The sequence below is a fragment of the Lissotriton helveticus genome, chromosome 7, assembly GCF_964261635.1.
Source record: "Lissotriton helveticus chromosome 7, aLisHel1.1, whole genome shotgun sequence".
Lineage (NCBI taxonomy): Eukaryota > Metazoa > Chordata > Amphibia > Caudata > Salamandridae > Lissotriton > Lissotriton helveticus.
In genome coordinates this window covers 1,135,582,001-1,135,599,036 of record NC_136068.1, presented here as the reverse complement: position 1 = coordinate 1,135,599,036, position 17,036 = coordinate 1,135,582,001, and positions in this window count along the sequence as shown.

Below are 17,036 nucleotides of genomic sequence, written 5' to 3'. Positions count from 1 at the left end.
GACATGGCTTGGCAGTTCGGGCTGGACTGTTCCCATGAGGCAAAGGGTCAAGGCTGATTTGCATATGGCATTGTCTGAACTGGGGTGGTGTGGAGTGCAAAAAAATGATGGATTTAGGCCCAGATCTCTGTACAGGGGTGAATGTATGACATTGTCCTGCATTCCGTCCATCAATTGATGTTTTTGCATTTGTCACCCCGAGTGGGATGGGTATGCTCAGACGTGAGTCCCATGCTCTCCACACCACTGGAGTCAAGCTATCCTGGCTGAAGACGGCTGATAGGTGAAACCGGTCCTAGGATGCTTGATTCCGGTCCAGGAAAGATATGGCTTGGCAGTTCGGGCTGGACTGTTCCCATGAGGCACAGGGTCAAGGCTGATTTGCATATGGCCATTTCTGAACTGAGGTGGTGTGGAGTGAAAAACAACGATGGATTTAGGCCCAGATCTCTGTACTGGGGTGAATGTATGACATTTTTCTGCATTCTGTCCATCAATTGTTGTTTTTGTATTTGACACCCCGTGTGGGATGGGTATGCTCAGACGTGAGTACCATGCTCTCCACACCACTGGAGTCAAGCTATCCTGGCTGAAGACGGCTGATAGCCAGAAAACGGTCCTAGGATGCTTGATTCCGGTCCAGGAAAGACGTGGCTTGGCAGTTCGGGCTGGACTGTTCCCATGAGGCACAGGGTCAAGGCTGATTTGCATATGGCCATGTCAGAACTGGGGTGGTGTGGAGTGTAAAAAAAACGATGGATTTAGGCCCAGATCTCTGTACTGGGGTGAATGTATGACATTGTTCTGCATTCTGTCCATCAATTGTTGTTTTTGCATTTGTCACCCCGAGTGGGATGGGTATGCTCAGACGTGAATCCCATGCTCTGCACACCACTGGAGTCAAGCTATCCTGGCTGAAGACGGCTGATAGCCAGAAACCGGTCCTAGGATGCTTGATTCCGGTCCAGGAAGGACATGGCTTGGCAGTTCGTGCTGGACTGTTCCCATGAGGCAGAGGGTCATGGCTAATTTGCATATGGCCATGTCTGAACTGGGGTGGTGTGGAGTGCAAAACAACGACGGATTTAGGCCCAGATCTCTGTACTGGGGTGAATGTATGACATTGTTCCGCATTCTGTCTATCTATTGTTGTTTTTGCATTTGTCACCCCGAGAGGGATGGGTCTGCTCAGACGTGAGTCCCATGCTCTCCACACCACTGGTGTCAAGCTTTCCTGGCTGAAGACGGCTGATTGCCAGAAATCGGTCCTAGGATGCTTGATTCCGGTCCAGGAAAGACATGGCTTGGCAGTTCGGGCAGGACTGTTCCCATGAGGCACAGAGTCAAGGCTGATTTGCATATGGCCATGTCTGAACTGGGGTGGTGTGGAGTGCAAAAAAACGATGGATTTACGCCCAGATTTCTGTACTGGGGTGAATGCATGACATTGTTCTGCATTCTGTCCATCAATTGTTGTTTTTGCATTTGTCACCCCGAGTGGGATGGGTATGCTCAGACGTGAGTCCCATGCTCTCCACACCACTGGAGTCAAGCTATCCTGGCTGAAGACGGCTGATAGCCAGAAACCGGTCCTAGGATGCTTGATTCCAGTCCAGGAAAGACATGGCTTGGCAGTTCGAGCTGGACTGTTCCCATGAGGCACAGGGTCAAGGCTGATTTGCATATGGCCATGTCTGAACTGGGGTGGTGTGGAGTGCAAAAAAATGATGGATTTAGGCCCAGATCTCTGTACTGGTGTGAATGTATGACATTGTTCTGCATTCTGTCCATCAATTGTTGTTTTTGCATTTGTCACCCCGAGTGGGATGGGTATGCTCAGACGTGAGTCCCATACTCTCCACACCACTGGAGTCAAGCTATCCTGGCTGAAGACGGCTGATAGCCAGAAACCGGTCCTAGGATGCTTGATTCCGGTCCAGGAAAGACATGGCTTGGCAGTTTGGGCTGGACTGTTCCCATGAGGCACAGGGTCAAGGCTGATTTGCATATGGCCATGTCTGAACTGGGGTGGTGTGGAGTGCAAAAAAATGATGGATTTAGGCCCAGATCTCTGTACAGGGGTGAATGTATGACATTGTCCTGCATTCCGTCCATCAATTGATGTTTTTGCATTTGTCACCCCGAGTGGGATGGGTATGCTCAGACGTGAGTCCCATGCTCTCCACACCACTGGAGTCAAGCTATCCTGGCTGAAGACGGCTGATAGGTGAAACCGGTCCTAGGATGCTTGATTCCAGTCCAGGAAAGATATGGCTTGGCAGTTCGGGCTGGACTGTTCCCATGAGGCACAGGGTCAGGGCTGATTTGCATATGGCCATTTCTGAACTGGGGTGGTGTGGAGTGAAAAACAACGATGGATTTAGGCCCAGATCTCTGTACTGGGGTGAATGTATGACATTTTTCTGCATTCTGTCCATCAATTGTTGTTTTTGCATTTGTCACCCCGTGTGGGATGGGTATGCTCAGACGTGAGGCCCATGCTCTCCACACCACTGGAGTCAAGCTATCCTGGCTGAAGACGGCTGATAGCCAGAAACCGGTCCTAGGATGCTTGATTCCAGTCCAGGAAAGACATGGCTTGACAGTTCGAGCTGGACTGTTCCCATGAGGCACAGGGTCAAGGCTGATTTGCCTATGGCCATGTCTGAACTGGGGTGGTGTGGAGTGCAAAAAAACGATGGATTTAGGCCCAGATCTCTGTACTGGTGTGAATGTATGACATTGTTCTGCATTCTGTCCATCAATAGTTGTTTTTGCATTTGTCACCCCGAGTGGGATGGGTATGCTCAGACGTGAGTCCCATACTCCCACACCACTGGAGTCAAGCTATCCTGGCTGAAGACGGCTGATAGCCAGAAACCGGTCCTAGGATGCTTGATTCCGGTCCAGGAAAGACATGGCTTGGCAGTTCAGGCTGGACTGTTCCCATGAGGCACAGGGTCAAGGCTGATTTGCGTATGGCCATGTCTGAACTGGGGTGGTGTGGAGTGCAAAAAAACGATGGATTTAGGCCCAGATCTCTGTACTGGGGTGAATGTATGACATTGTTCTGCATTCTGTCCATCAATTGTTATTTTTGCATTTGTCACCCCGAGTGGGATGGGCATGCTCAGACGTGAGTCCCATGCTCTCCACAGCACTGGAGTCAAGCTATCCTGGCTGAAGACGGCTGATAGCCAGAAACCGGTCCTAGGATGCTTGACTCCTGTCCAGGAAATACATGGCTTGGCAGTACGGGCTGGACTGTTCCCATGAGGCACAGGGTCAAGGCTGATTTGCATATTGCCATGTCTGAACTGGGATGGTGTGGAGTGCAAAAAAATGATGGATTTAGGCCCAGATCTCTGTACTGGGGTGAATTTATGACATTGTTCTGCATTCTGTCCATCAATTATTGTTTTTGCATTTGTCATCCCGAGTGGGATGGGTATGCTCAGACGTGAGTCCCATGCTCTCCACCGCACTGGAGTCAAGCTATCCTGGCTGAAGACGGCTGATAGCCAGAAACCGGTCATAGGATGCTTGATTCCGTTCCAGGAAAGACATGGCTTGGCAGTTCGGGATGGACTGTTCCCATGAGGCACAGGGTCAGGACTGATTTGCATATGGCCATGTCTGAACTGGGGTGGTGTGGAGTGCAAAAAAACAATGGATTTAGGCCCAGATTTCTGTACTGGGGTGAATGTATGAAATTGTTCTGCATTCTGTCCATCAATTGTTGTTTTTGCATTTGTCACCCCGAGTGGGATGGGTATGCTCAGACGTGAGTCCCATGCTCTCCACACCACTGGAGTCAAGCTATCCTGGCTGAAGACGGCTGATAGCCAGAAACCGGTCCTAGGATGCTTGATTCCAGTCCAGGAAAGACATGGCTTGGCAGTTCGAGCTGGACTGTTCCCATGAGGCACAGGGTCAAGGCTGATTTGCATATGGCCATGTCTGAACTGGGGTGGTGTGGAGTGCAAAAAAATGATGGATTTAGGCCCAGATCTCTGTACTGGTGTGAATGTATGACATTGTTCTGCATTCTGTCCATCAATTGTTGTTTTTGCATTTGTCACCCCGAGTGGGATGGGTATGCTCAGACGTGAGTCCCATACTCTCCACACCACTGGAGTCAAGCTATCCTGGCTGAAGACGGCTGACAGCCAGAAACCGTTCCTAGGATGCTTGATTCCGGTACAGGAAAGACATGACTTGGCAGTTCGGGCTGGACTGTTCCCATGAGGCAAAGGGTCAAGGCTGATTTGCATATGGCCATGTCTGAACTGGGGTGGTGTGGAGTGCAAAAAAACGATGGATTTAGGCCCAGATCTCTGTACAGGGGTGAATGTATGACATTGTCCTGCATTCCGTCCATCAATTGATGTTTTTGCATTTGTCACCCCGAGTGGGATGGGTATGCTCAGACGTGAGTCCCATACTCTCCACACCACTGGAGTCAAGCTATCCTGGCTGAAGACGGCTGATAGCCAGAAACCGGTCCTAGGATGCTTGATTCCGGTACAGGAAAGACATGGCTTGGCAGTTCGGGCTGGACTGTTCCCATGAGGCAAAGGGTCAAGGCTGATTTGCATATGGCCATGTCTGAACTGGGGTGGTGTGGAGTGCAAAAAAACGATGGATTTAGGCCCAGATCTCTGTACAGGGGTGAATGTATGACATTGTCCTGCATTCCGTCCATCAATTGATGTTTTTGCATTTGTCACCCCGAGTGGGATGGGTATGCTCAGACGTGAGTCCCATGCTCTCCACACCACTGGAGTCAAGCTATCCTGGCTGAAGACAGCTGATAGGTGAAACCGGTCCTAGGATGCTTGATTCCGGTCCAGGAAAGATATGGCTTGGCAGTTCGGGCTGGACTGTTCCCATGAGGCACAGGGTCAAGGCTGATTTGCATATGGCCATTTCTGAACTGGGGTGGTGTGGAGTGAAAAACAACGATGGATTTAGGCCCAGATCTCTGTACTGGGGTGAATGTATGACATTTTTCTGCATTCTGTCCATCAATTGTTGTTTTTGTATTTGACACCCCGTGTGGGATGGGTATGCTCAGACGTGAGTCCCATGCTCTCCACACCACTGGAGTCAAGCTATCCTGGCTGAAGACGGCTGATAGCCAGAAAACGGTCCTAGGATGCTTGATTCCGGTCCAGGAAAGACATGGCTTGGCAGTTCGGGCTGGACTGTTCCCATGAGGCACAGGGTCAAGGCTGATTTGCATATGGCCATGTCAGAACTGGGGTGGTGTGGAGTGTAAAAAAACCGATGGATTTAGGCCCAGATCTCTGTACTGGGGTGAATGTATGACATTGTTCTGCATTCTGTCCATCAATTGTTGTTTTTGCATTTGTCACCCCGAGTGGGATGGGTATGCTCAGACGTGAATCCCATGCTCTGCACACCACTGGAGTCAAGCTATCCTGGCTGAAGACGGCTGATAGCCAGAAACCGGTCCTAGGATGCTTGATTCCGGTCCAGGAAGGACATGGCTTGGCAGTTCGGGCTGGACTGTTCCCATGAGGCAGAGGGTCATGGCTAATTTGCATATGGCCATGTCTGAACTGGGGTGGTGTGGAGTGCAAAACAACGACAGATTTAGGCCCAGATCTCTGTACTGGGGTGAATGTATGACATTGTTCCGCATTCTGTCTATCTATTGTTGTTTTTGCATTTGTCACCCCGAGAGGGATGGGTATGCTCAGACGTGAGTCGAATGCTCTCCACACCACTGGTGTCAAGCTTTCCTGGCTGAAGACGGCTGATTGCCAGAAATCGGTCCTAGGATGCTTGATTCCGGTCCAGGAAAGACATGGCTTGGCAGTTCGGGCAGGACTGTTCCCATGAGGCACAGAGTCAAGGCTGATTTGCATATGGCCATGTCTGAACTGGGGTGGTGTGGAGTGCAAAAAAACGATGGATTTAGGCCCAGATTTCTGTACTGGGGTGAATGCATGACATTGTTCTGCATTCTGTCCATCAATTGTTGTTTTTGCATTTGTCACCCCAAGTGGGATGGGTATGCTCAGACGTGAGTACCATGCTCTCCACACCACTGGAGTCAAGCTATCCTGGCTGAAGACGGCTGATAGCCAGAAACCGGTCCTAGGATGCTTGATTCCAGTCCAGGAAAGACATGGCTTGGCAGTTCGAGCTGGACTGTTCCCATGAGGCACAGAGTCAAGGCTGATTTGCATATGGCCATGTCTGAACTGGGGTGGTGTGGAGTGCAAAAAAATGATGGATTTAGGCCCAGATTTCTGTACTGGGGTGAATGCATGACATTGTTCTGCATTCTGTCCATCAATTGTTGTTTTTGCATTTGTCACCCCGAGTGGGATGGGTATGCTCAGACGTGAGTCCCATACTCTCCACACCACTGGAGTCAAGCTATCCTGGCTGAAGACGGCTGATAGCCAGAAACCGGTCCTAGGATGCTTGATTCCGGTCCAGGAAAGACATGGCTTGGCAGTTTGGGCTGGACTGTTCCCATGAGGCACAGGGTCAAGGCTGATTTGCATATGGCCATGTCTGAACTGGGGTGGTGTGGAGTGCAAAAAAATGATGGATTTAGGCCCAGATCTCTGTACAGGGGTGAATGTATGACATTGTCCTGCATTCCGTCCATCAATTGATGTTTTTGCATTTGTCACCCCGAGTGGGATGGGTATGCTCAGACGTGAGTCCCATGCTCTCCACACCACTGGAGTCAAGCTATCCTGGCTGAAGACGGCTGATAGGTGAAACCGGTCCTAGGATGCTTGATTCCAGTCCAGGAAAGATATGGCTTGGCAGTTCGGGCTGGACTGTTCCCATGAGGCACAGGGTCAAGGCTGATTTGCATATGGCCATTTCTGAAATGGGGTGGTGTGGAGTGAAAAACAACGATGGATTTAGGCCCAGATCTCTGTACTGGGGTGAATTTATGACATTGTTCTGCATTCTGTCCATCAATTATTGTTTTTGCATTTGTCATCCCGAGTGGGATGGGTATGCTCAGACGTGAGTCCCATGCTCTCCACACCACTGGAGTCAAGCTATCCTGGCTGAAGACGGCTGATAGCCAGAAACCGGTCATAGGATGCTTGATTCCGGTCCAGGAAAGACATGGCTTGGCAGTTCGGGATGGACTGTTCCCATGAGGCACAGGGTCAGGACTGATTTGCATATGGCCATGTCTGAACTGGGGTGGTGTGGAGTGCAAAAAAACGATGGATTTAGGCCCAGATTTCTGTACTGGGGTGAATGTATGACATTGTTCTGCATTCTGTCCATCAATTGCTGTTTTTGCATTTGTCACCCCGAGTGGGATGGGTATGCTCAGACGTGAGTCCCATGCTCTCCACACCACTGGAGTCAAGCTATCCTGGCTGAAGACGGCTGATAGCCAGAAACCGGTCCTAGGATGCTTGATTCCAGTCCAGGAAAGACATGGCTTGGCAGTTCGAGCTGGACTGTTCCCATGAGGCACAGGGTCAAGGCTGATTTGCCTATGGCCATGTCTGAACTGGGGTGGTGTGGAGTGCAAAAAAACGATGGATTTAGGCCCAGATCTCTGTACTGGTGTGAATGTATGACATTGTTCTGCATTCTGTCCATCAATAGTTGTTTTTGCATTTGTCACCCCGAGTGGGATGGGTATGCTCAGACGTGAGTCCCATACTCCCACACCACTGGAGTCAAGCTATCCTGGCTGAAGACGGCTGATAGCCAGAAAACGGTCCTAGGATGCTTGATTCCGGTACAGGAAAGACATGGCTTGGCAGTTCGGGCTGGACTGTTCCCATGAGGCAAAGGGTCAAGGCTGATTTGCATATGGCCATGTCTGAACTGGGGTGGTGTGGAGTGCAAAAAAACGATGGATTTAGGCCCAGATCTCTGTACAGGGGTGAATGTATGACATTGTCCTGCATTCCGTCCATCAATTGATGTTTTTGCATTTGTCACCCCGAGTGGGATGGGTATGCTCAGACGTGAGTCCCATGCTCTCCACACCACTGGAGTCAAGCTATCCTGGCTGAAGACGGCTGATAGGTGAAACCGGTCCTAGGATGCTTGATTCCGGTCCAGGAAAGATATGGCTTGGCAGTTCGGGCTGGACTGTTCCCATGAGGCACAGGGTCAAGGCTGATTTGCATATGGCCATTTCTGAACTGGGGTGGTGTGGAGTGAAAAACAACGATGGATTTAGGCCCAGATCTCTGTACTGGGGTGAATGTATGACATTTTTCTGCATTCTGTCCATCAATTGTTGTTTTTGTATTTGACACCCCGTGTGGGATGGGTATGCTCAGACGTGAGTCCCATGCTCTCCACACCACTGGAGTCAAGCTATCCTGGCTGAAGACGGCTGATAGCCAGAAAACGGTCCTAGGATGCTTGATTCCGGTCCAGGAAAGACATGGCTTGGCAGTTCGGGCTGGACTGTTCCCATGAGGCACAGGGTCAAGGCTGATTTGCATATGGCCATGTCAGAACTGGGGTGGTGTGGAGTGTAAAAAAACCGATGGATTTAGGCCCAGATCTCTGTACTGGGGTGAATGTATGACATTGTTCTGCATTCTGTCCATCAATTGTTGTTTTTGCATTTGTCACCCCGAGTGGGATGGGTATGCTCAGACGTGAATCCCATGCTCTGCACACCACTGGAGTCAAGCTATCCTGGCTGAAGACGGCTGATAGCCAGAAACCGGTCCTAGGATGCTTGATTCCGGTCCAGGAAGGACATGGCTTGGCAGTTCGGGCTGGACTGTTCCCATGAGGCAGAGGGTCATGGCTAATTTGCATATGGCCATGTCTGAACTGGGGTGGTGTGGAGTGCAAAACAACGACGGATTTAGGCCCAGATCTCTGTACTGGGGTGAATGTATGACATTGTTCCGCATTCTGTCTATCTATTGTTGTTTTTGCATTTGTCACCCCGAGAGGGATGGGTCTGCTCAGACGTGAGTCCCATGCTCTCCACACCACTGGTGTCAAGCTTTCCTGGCTGAAGACGGCTGATTGCCAGAAATCGGTCCTAGGATGCTTGATTCCGGTCCAGGAAAGACATGGCTTGGCAGTTCGGGCAGGACTGTTCCCATGAGGCACAGAGTCAAGGCTGATTTGCATATGGCCATGTCTGAACTGGGGTGGTGTGGAGTGCAAAAAAACGATGGATTTACGCCCAGATTTCTGTACTGGGGTGAATGCATGACATTGTTCTGCATTCTGTCCATCAATTGTTGTTTTTGCATTTGTCACCCCGAGTGGGATGGGTATGCTCAGACGTGAGTCCCATGCTCTCCACACCACTGGAGTCAAGCTATCCTGGCTGAAGACGGCTGATAGCCAGAAACCGGTCCTAGGATGCTTGATTCCAGTCCAGGAAAGACATGGCTTGGCAGTTCGAGCTGGACTGTTCCCATGAGGCACAGGGTCAAGGCTGATTTGCATATGGCCATGTCTGAACTGGGGTGGTGTGGAGTGCAAAAAAATGATGGATTTAGGCCCAGATCTCTGTACTGGTGTGAATGTATGACATTGTTCTGCATTCTGTCCATCAATTGTTGTTTTTGCATTTGTCACCCCGAGTGGGATGGGTATGCTCAGACGTGAGTCCCATACTCTCCACACCACTGGAGTCAAGCTATCCTGGCTGAAGACGGCTGATAGCCAGAAACCGGTCCTAGGATGCTTGATTCCGGTCCAGGAAAGACATGGCTTGGCAGTTTGGGCTGGACTGTTCCCATGAGGCACAGGGTCAAGGCTGATTTGCATATGGCCATGTCTGAACTGGGGTGGTGTGGAGTGCAAAAAAATGATGGATTTAGGCCCAGATCTCTGTACAGGGGTGAATGTATGACATTGTCCTGCATTCCGTCCATCAATTGATGTTTTTGCATTTGTCACCCCGAGTGGGATGGGTATGCTCAGACGTGAGTCCCATGCTCTCCACACCACTGGAGTCAAGCTATCCTGGCTGAAGACGGCTGATAGGTGAAACCGGTCCTAGGATGCTTGATTCCAGTCCAGGAAAGATATGGCTTGGCAGTTCGGGCTGGACTGTTCCCATGAGGCACAGGGTCAGGGCTGATTTGCATATGGCCATTTCTGAACTGGGGTGGTGTGGAGTGAAAAACAACGATGGATTTAGGCCCAGATCTCTGTACTGGGGTGAATGTATGACATTTTTCTGCATTCTGTCCATCAATTGTTGTTTTTGCATTTGTCACCCCGTGTGGGATGGGTATGCTCAGACGTGAGGCCCATGCTCTCCACACCACTGGAGTCAAGCTATCCTGGCTGAAGACGGCTGATAGCCAGAAACCGGTCCTAGGATGCTTGATTCCAGTCCAGGAAAGACATGGCTTGACAGTTCGAGCTGGACTGTTCCCATGAGGCACAGGGTCAAGGCTGATTTGCCTATGGCCATGTCTGAACTGGGGTGGTGTGGAGTGCAAAAAAACGATGGATTTAGGCCCAGATCTCTGTACTGGTGTGAATGTATGACATTGTTCTGCATTCTGTCCATCAATAGTTGTTTTTGCATTTGTCACCCCGAGTGGGATGGGTATGCTCAGACGTGAGTCCCATACTCCCACACCACTGGAGTCAAGCTATCCTGGCTGAAGACGGCTGATAGCCAGAAACCGGTCCTAGGATGCTTGATTCCGGTCCAGGAAAGACATGGCTTGGCAGTTCAGGCTGGACTGTTCCCATGAGGCACAGGGTCAAGGCTGATTTGCGTATGGCCATGTCTGAACTGGGGTGGTGTGGAGTGCAAAAAAACGATGGATTTAGGCCCAGATCTCTGTACTGGGGTGAATGTATGACATTGTTCTGCATTCTGTCCATCAATTGTTATTTTTGCATTTGTCACCCCGAGTGGGATGGGCATGCTCAGACGTGAGTCCCATGCTCTCCACAGCACTGGAGTCAAGCTATCCTGGCTGAAGACGGCTGATAGCCAGAAACCGGTCCTAGGATGCTTGACTCCTGTCCAGGAAATACATGGCTTGGCAGTACGGGCTGGACTGTTCCCATGAGGCACAGGGTCAAGGCTGATTTGCATATTGCCATGTCTGAACTGGGATGGTGTGGAGTGCAAAAAAATGATGGATTTAGGCCCAGATCTCTGTACTGGGGTGAATTTATGACATTGTTCTGCATTCTGTCCATCAATTATTGTTTTTGCATTTGTCATCCCGAGTGGGATGGGTATGCTCAGACGTGAGTCCCATGCTCTCCACCGCACTGGAGTCAAGCTATCCTGGCTGAAGACGGCTGATAGCCAGAAACCGGTCATAGGATGCTTGATTCCGTTCCAGGAAAGACATGGCTTGGCAGTTCGGGATGGACTGTTCCCATGAGGCACAGGGTCAGGACTGATTTGCATATGGCCATGTCTGAACTGGGGTGGTGTGGAGTGCAAAAAAACAATGGATTTAGGCCCAGATTTCTGTACTGGGGTGAATGTATGAAATTGTTCTGCATTCTGTCCATCAATTGTTGTTTTTGCATTTGTCACCCCGAGTGGGATGGGTATGCTCAGACGTGAGTCCCATGCTCTCCACACCACTGGAGTCAAGCTATCCTGGCTGAAGACGGCTGATAGCCAGAAACCGGTCCTAGGATGCTTGATTCCAGTCCAGGAAAGACATGGCTTGGCAGTTCGAGCTGGACTGTTCCCATGAGGCACAGGGTCAAGGCTGATTTGCATATGGCCATGTCTGAACTGGGGTGGTGTGGAGTGCAAAAAAATGATGGATTTAGGCCCAGATCTCTGTACTGGTGTGAATGTATGACATTGTTCTGCATTCTGTCCATCAATTGTTGTTTTTGCATTTGTCACCCCGAGTGGGATGGGTATGCTCAGACGTGAGTCCCATACTCTCCACACCACTGGAGTCAAGCTATCCTGGCTGAAGACGGCTGACAGCCAGAAACCGTTCCTAGGATGCTTGATTCCGGTACAGGAAAGACATGACTTGGCAGTTCGGGCTGGACTGTTCCCATGAGGCAAAGGGTCAAGGCTGATTTGCATATGGCCATGTCTGAACTGGGGTGGTGTGGAGTGCAAAAAAACGATGGATTTAGGCCCAGATCTCTGTACAGGGGTGAATGTATGACATTGTCCTGCATTCCGTCCATCAATTGATGTTTTTGCATTTGTCACCCCGAGTGGGATGGGTATGCTCAGACGTGAGTCCCATACTCTCCACACCACTGGAGTCAAGCTATCCTGGCTGAAGACGGCTGATAGCCAGAAACCGGTCCTAGGATGCTTGATTCCGGTACAGGAAAGACATGGCTTGGCAGTTCGGGCTGGACTGTTCCCATGAGGCAAAGGGTCAAGGCTGATTTGCATATGGCCATGTCTGAACTGGGGTGGTGTGGAGTGCAAAAAAACGATGGATTTAGGCCCAGATCTCTGTACAGGGGTGAATGTATGACATTGTCCTGCATTCCGTCCATCAATTGATGTTTTTGCATTTGTCACCCCGAGTGGGATGGGTATGCTCAGACGTGAGTCCCATGCTCTCCACACCACTGGAGTCAAGCTATCCTGGCTGAAGACAGCTGATAGGTGAAACCGGTCCTAGGATGCTTGATTCCGGTCCAGGAAAGATATGGCTTGGCAGTTCGGGCTGGACTGTTCCCATGAGGCACAGGGTCAAGGCTGATTTGCATATGGCCATTTCTGAACTGGGGTGGTGTGGAGTGAAAAACAACGATGGATTTAGGCCCAGATCTCTGTACTGGGGTGAATGTATGACATTTTTCTGCATTCTGTCCATCAATTGTTGTTTTTGTATTTGACACCCCGTGTGGGATGGGTATGCTCAGACGTGAGTCCCATGCTCTCCACACCACTGGAGTCAAGCTATCCTGGCTGAAGACGGCTGATAGCCAGAAAACGGTCCTAGGATGCTTGATTCCGGTCCAGGAAAGACATGGCTTGGCAGTTCGGGCTGGACTGTTCCCATGAGGCACAGGGTCAAGGCTGATTTGCATATGGCCATGTCAGAACTGGGGTGGTGTGGAGTGTAAAAAAACCGATGGATTTAGGCCCAGATCTCTGTACTGGGGTGAATGTATGACATTGTTCTGCATTCTGTCCATCAATTGTTGTTTTTGCATTTGTCACCCCGAGTGGGATGGGTATGCTCAGACGTGAATCCCATGCTCTGCACACCACTGGAGTCAAGCTATCCTGGCTGAAGACGGCTGATAGCCAGAAACCGGTCCTAGGATGCTTGATTCCGGTCCAGGAAGGACATGGCTTGGCAGTTCGGGCTGGACTGTTCCCATGAGGCAGAGGGTCATGGCTAATTTGCATATGGCCATGTCTGAACTGGGGTGGTGTGGAGTGCAAAACAACGACAGATTTAGGCCCAGATCTCTGTACTGGGGTGAATGTATGACATTGTTCCGCATTCTGTCTATCTATTGTTGTTTTTGCATTTGTCACCCCGAGAGGGATGGGTATGCTCAGACGTGAGTCGAATGCTCTCCACACCACTGGTGTCAAGCTTTCCTGGCTGAAGACGGCTGATTGCCAGAAATCGGTCCTAGGATGCTTGATTCCGGTCCAGGAAAGACATGGCTTGGCAGTTCGGGCAGGACTGTTCCCATGAGGCACAGAGTCAAGGCTGATTTGCATATGGCCATGTCTGAACTGGGGTGGTGTGGAGTGCAAAAAAACGATGGATTTAGGCCCAGATTTCTGTACTGGGGTGAATGCATGACATTGTTCTGCATTCTGTCCATCAATTGTTGTTTTTGCATTTGTCACCCCAAGTGGGATGGGTATGCTCAGACGTGAGTACCATGCTCTCCACACCACTGGAGTCAAGCTATCCTGGCTGAAGACGGCTGATAGCCAGAAACCGGTCCTAGGATGCTTGATTCCAGTCCAGGAAAGACATGGCTTGGCAGTTCGAGCTGGACTGTTCCCATGAGGCACAGAGTCAAGGCTGATTTGCATATGGCCATGTCTGAACTGGGGTGGTGTGGAGTGCAAAAAAATGATGGATTTAGGCCCAGATTTCTGTACTGGGGTGAATGCATGACATTGTTCTGCATTCTGTCCATCAATTGTTGTTTTTGCATTTGTCACCCCGAGTGGGATGGGTATGCTCAGACGTGAGTCCCATACTCTCCACACCACTGGAGTCAAGCTATCCTGGCTGAAGACGGCTGATAGCCAGAAACCGGTCCTAGGATGCTTGATTCCGGTCCAGGAAAGACATGGCTTGGCAGTTTGGGCTGGACTGTTCCCATGAGGCACAGGGTCAAGGCTGATTTGCATATGGCCATGTCTGAACTGGGGTGGTGTGGAGTGCAAAAAAATGATGGATTTAGGCCCAGATCTCTGTACAGGGGTGAATGTATGACATTGTCCTGCATTCCGTCCATCAATTGATGTTTTTGCATTTGTCACCCCGAGTGGGATGGGTATGCTCAGACGTGAGTCCCATGCTCTCCACACCACTGGAGTCAAGCTATCCTGGCTGAAGACGGCTGATAGGTGAAACCGGTCCTAGGATGCTTGATTCCAGTCCAGGAAAGATATGGCTTGGCAGTTCGGGCTGGACTGTTCCCATGAGGCACAGGGTCAAGGCTGATTTGCATATGGCCATTTCTGAAATGGGGTGGTGTGGAGTGAAAAACAACGATGGATTTAGGCCCAGATCTCTGTACTGGGGTGAATTTATGACATTGTTCTGCATTCTGTCCATCAATTATTGTTTTTGCATTTGTCATCCCGAGTGGGATGGGTATGCTCAGACGTGAGTCCCATGCTCTCCACACCACTGGAGTCAAGCTATCCTGGCTGAAGACGGCTGATAGCCAGAAACCGGTCATAGGATGCTTGATTCCGGTCCAGGAAAGACATGGCTTGGCAGTTCGGGATGGACTGTTCCCATGAGGCACAGGGTCAGGACTGATTTGCATATGGCCATGTCTGAACTGGGGTGGTGTGGAGTGCAAAAAAACGATGGATTTAGGCCCAGATTTCTGTACTGGGGTGAATGTATGACATTGTTCTGCATTCTGTCCATCAATTGCTGTTTTTGCATTTGTCACCCCGAGTGGGATGGGTATGCTCAGACGTGAGTCCCATGCTCTCCACACCACTGGAGTCAAGCTATCCTGGCTGAAGACGGCTGATAGCCAGAAACCGGTCCTAGGATGCTTGATTCCAGTCCAGGAAAGACATGGCTTGGCAGTTCGAGCTGGACTGTTCCCATGAGGCACAGGGTCAAGGCTGATTTGCCTATGGCCATGTCTGAACTGGGGTGGTGTGGAGTGCAAAAAAACGATGGATTTAGGCCCAGATCTCTGTACTGGTGTGAATGTATGACATTGTTCTGCATTCTGTCCATCAATAGTTGTTTTTGCATTTGTCACCCCGAGTGGGATGGGTATGCTCAGACGTGAGTCCCATACTCCCACACCACTGGAGTCAAGCTATCCTGGCTGAAGACGGCTGATAGCCAGAAAACGGTCCTAGGATGCTTGATTCCGGTACAGGAAAGACATGGCTTGGCAGTTCGGGCTGGACTGTTCCCATGAGGCAAAGGGTCAAGGCTGATTTGCATATGGCCATGTCTGAACTGGGGTGGTGTGGAGTGCAAAAAAACGATGGATTTAGGCCCAGATCTCTGTACAGGGGTGAATGTATGACATTGTCCTGCATTCCGTCCATCAATTGATGTTTTTGCATTTGTCACCCCGAGTGGGATGGGTATGCTCAGACGTGAGTCCCATGCTCTCCACACCACTGGAGTCAAGCTATCCTGGCTGAAGACGGCTGATAGGTGAAACCGGTCCTAGGATGCTTGATTCCGGTCCAGGAAAGATATGGCTTGGCAGTTCGGGCTGGACTGTTCCCATGAGGCACAGGGTCAAGGCTGATTTGCATATGGCCATTTCTGAACTGGGGTGGTGTGGAGTGAAAAACAACGATGGATTTAGGCCCAGATCTCTGTACTGGGGTGAATGTATGACATTTTTCTGCATTCTGTCCATCAATTGTTGTTTTTGTATTTGACACCCCGTGTGGGATGGGTATGCTCAGACGTGAGTCCCATGCTCTCCACACCACTGGAGTCAAGCTATCCTGGCTGAAGACGGCTGATAGCCAGAAAACGGTCCTAGGATGCTTGATTCCGGTCCAGGAAAGACATGGCTTGGCAGTTCGGGCTGGACTGTTCCCATGAGGCACAGGGTCAAGGCTGATTTGCATATGGCCATGTCAGAACTGGGGTGGTGTGGAGTGTAAAAAAACCGATGGATTTAGGCCCAGATCTCTGTACTGGGGTGAATGTATGACATTGTTCTGCATTCTGTCCATCAATTGTTGTTTTTGCATTTGTCACCCCGAGTGGGATGGGTATGCTCAGACGTGAATCCCATGCTCTGCAGACCACTGGAGTCAAGCTATCCTGGCTGAAGACGGCTGATAGCCAGAAACCGGTCCTAGGATGCTTGATTCCGGTCCAGGAAGGACATGGCTTGGCAGTTCGGGCTGGACTGTTCCCATGAGGCAGAGGGTCATGGCTAATTTGCATATGGCCATGTCTGAACTGGGGTGGTGTGGAGTGCAAAACAAGGACAGATTTAGGCCCAGATCTCTGTACTGGGGTGAATGTATGACATTGTTCCGCATTCTGTCTATCTATTGTTGTTTTTGCATTTGTCACCCCGAGAGGGATGGGTATGCTCAGACGTGAGTCGAATGCTCTCCACACCACTGGTGTCAAGCTTTCCTGGCTGAAGACGGCTGATTGCCAGAAATCGGTCCTAGGATGCTTGATTCCGGTCCAGGAAAGACATGGCTTGGCAGTTCGGGCAGGACTGTTCCCATGAGGCACAGAGTCAAGGCTGATTTGCATATGGCCATGTCTGAACTGGGGTGGTGTGGAGTGCAAAAAAACGATGGATTTAGGCCCAGATTTCTGTACTGGGGTGAATGCATGACATTGTTCTGCATTCTGTCCATCAATTGTTATTTTTGCATTTGTCAC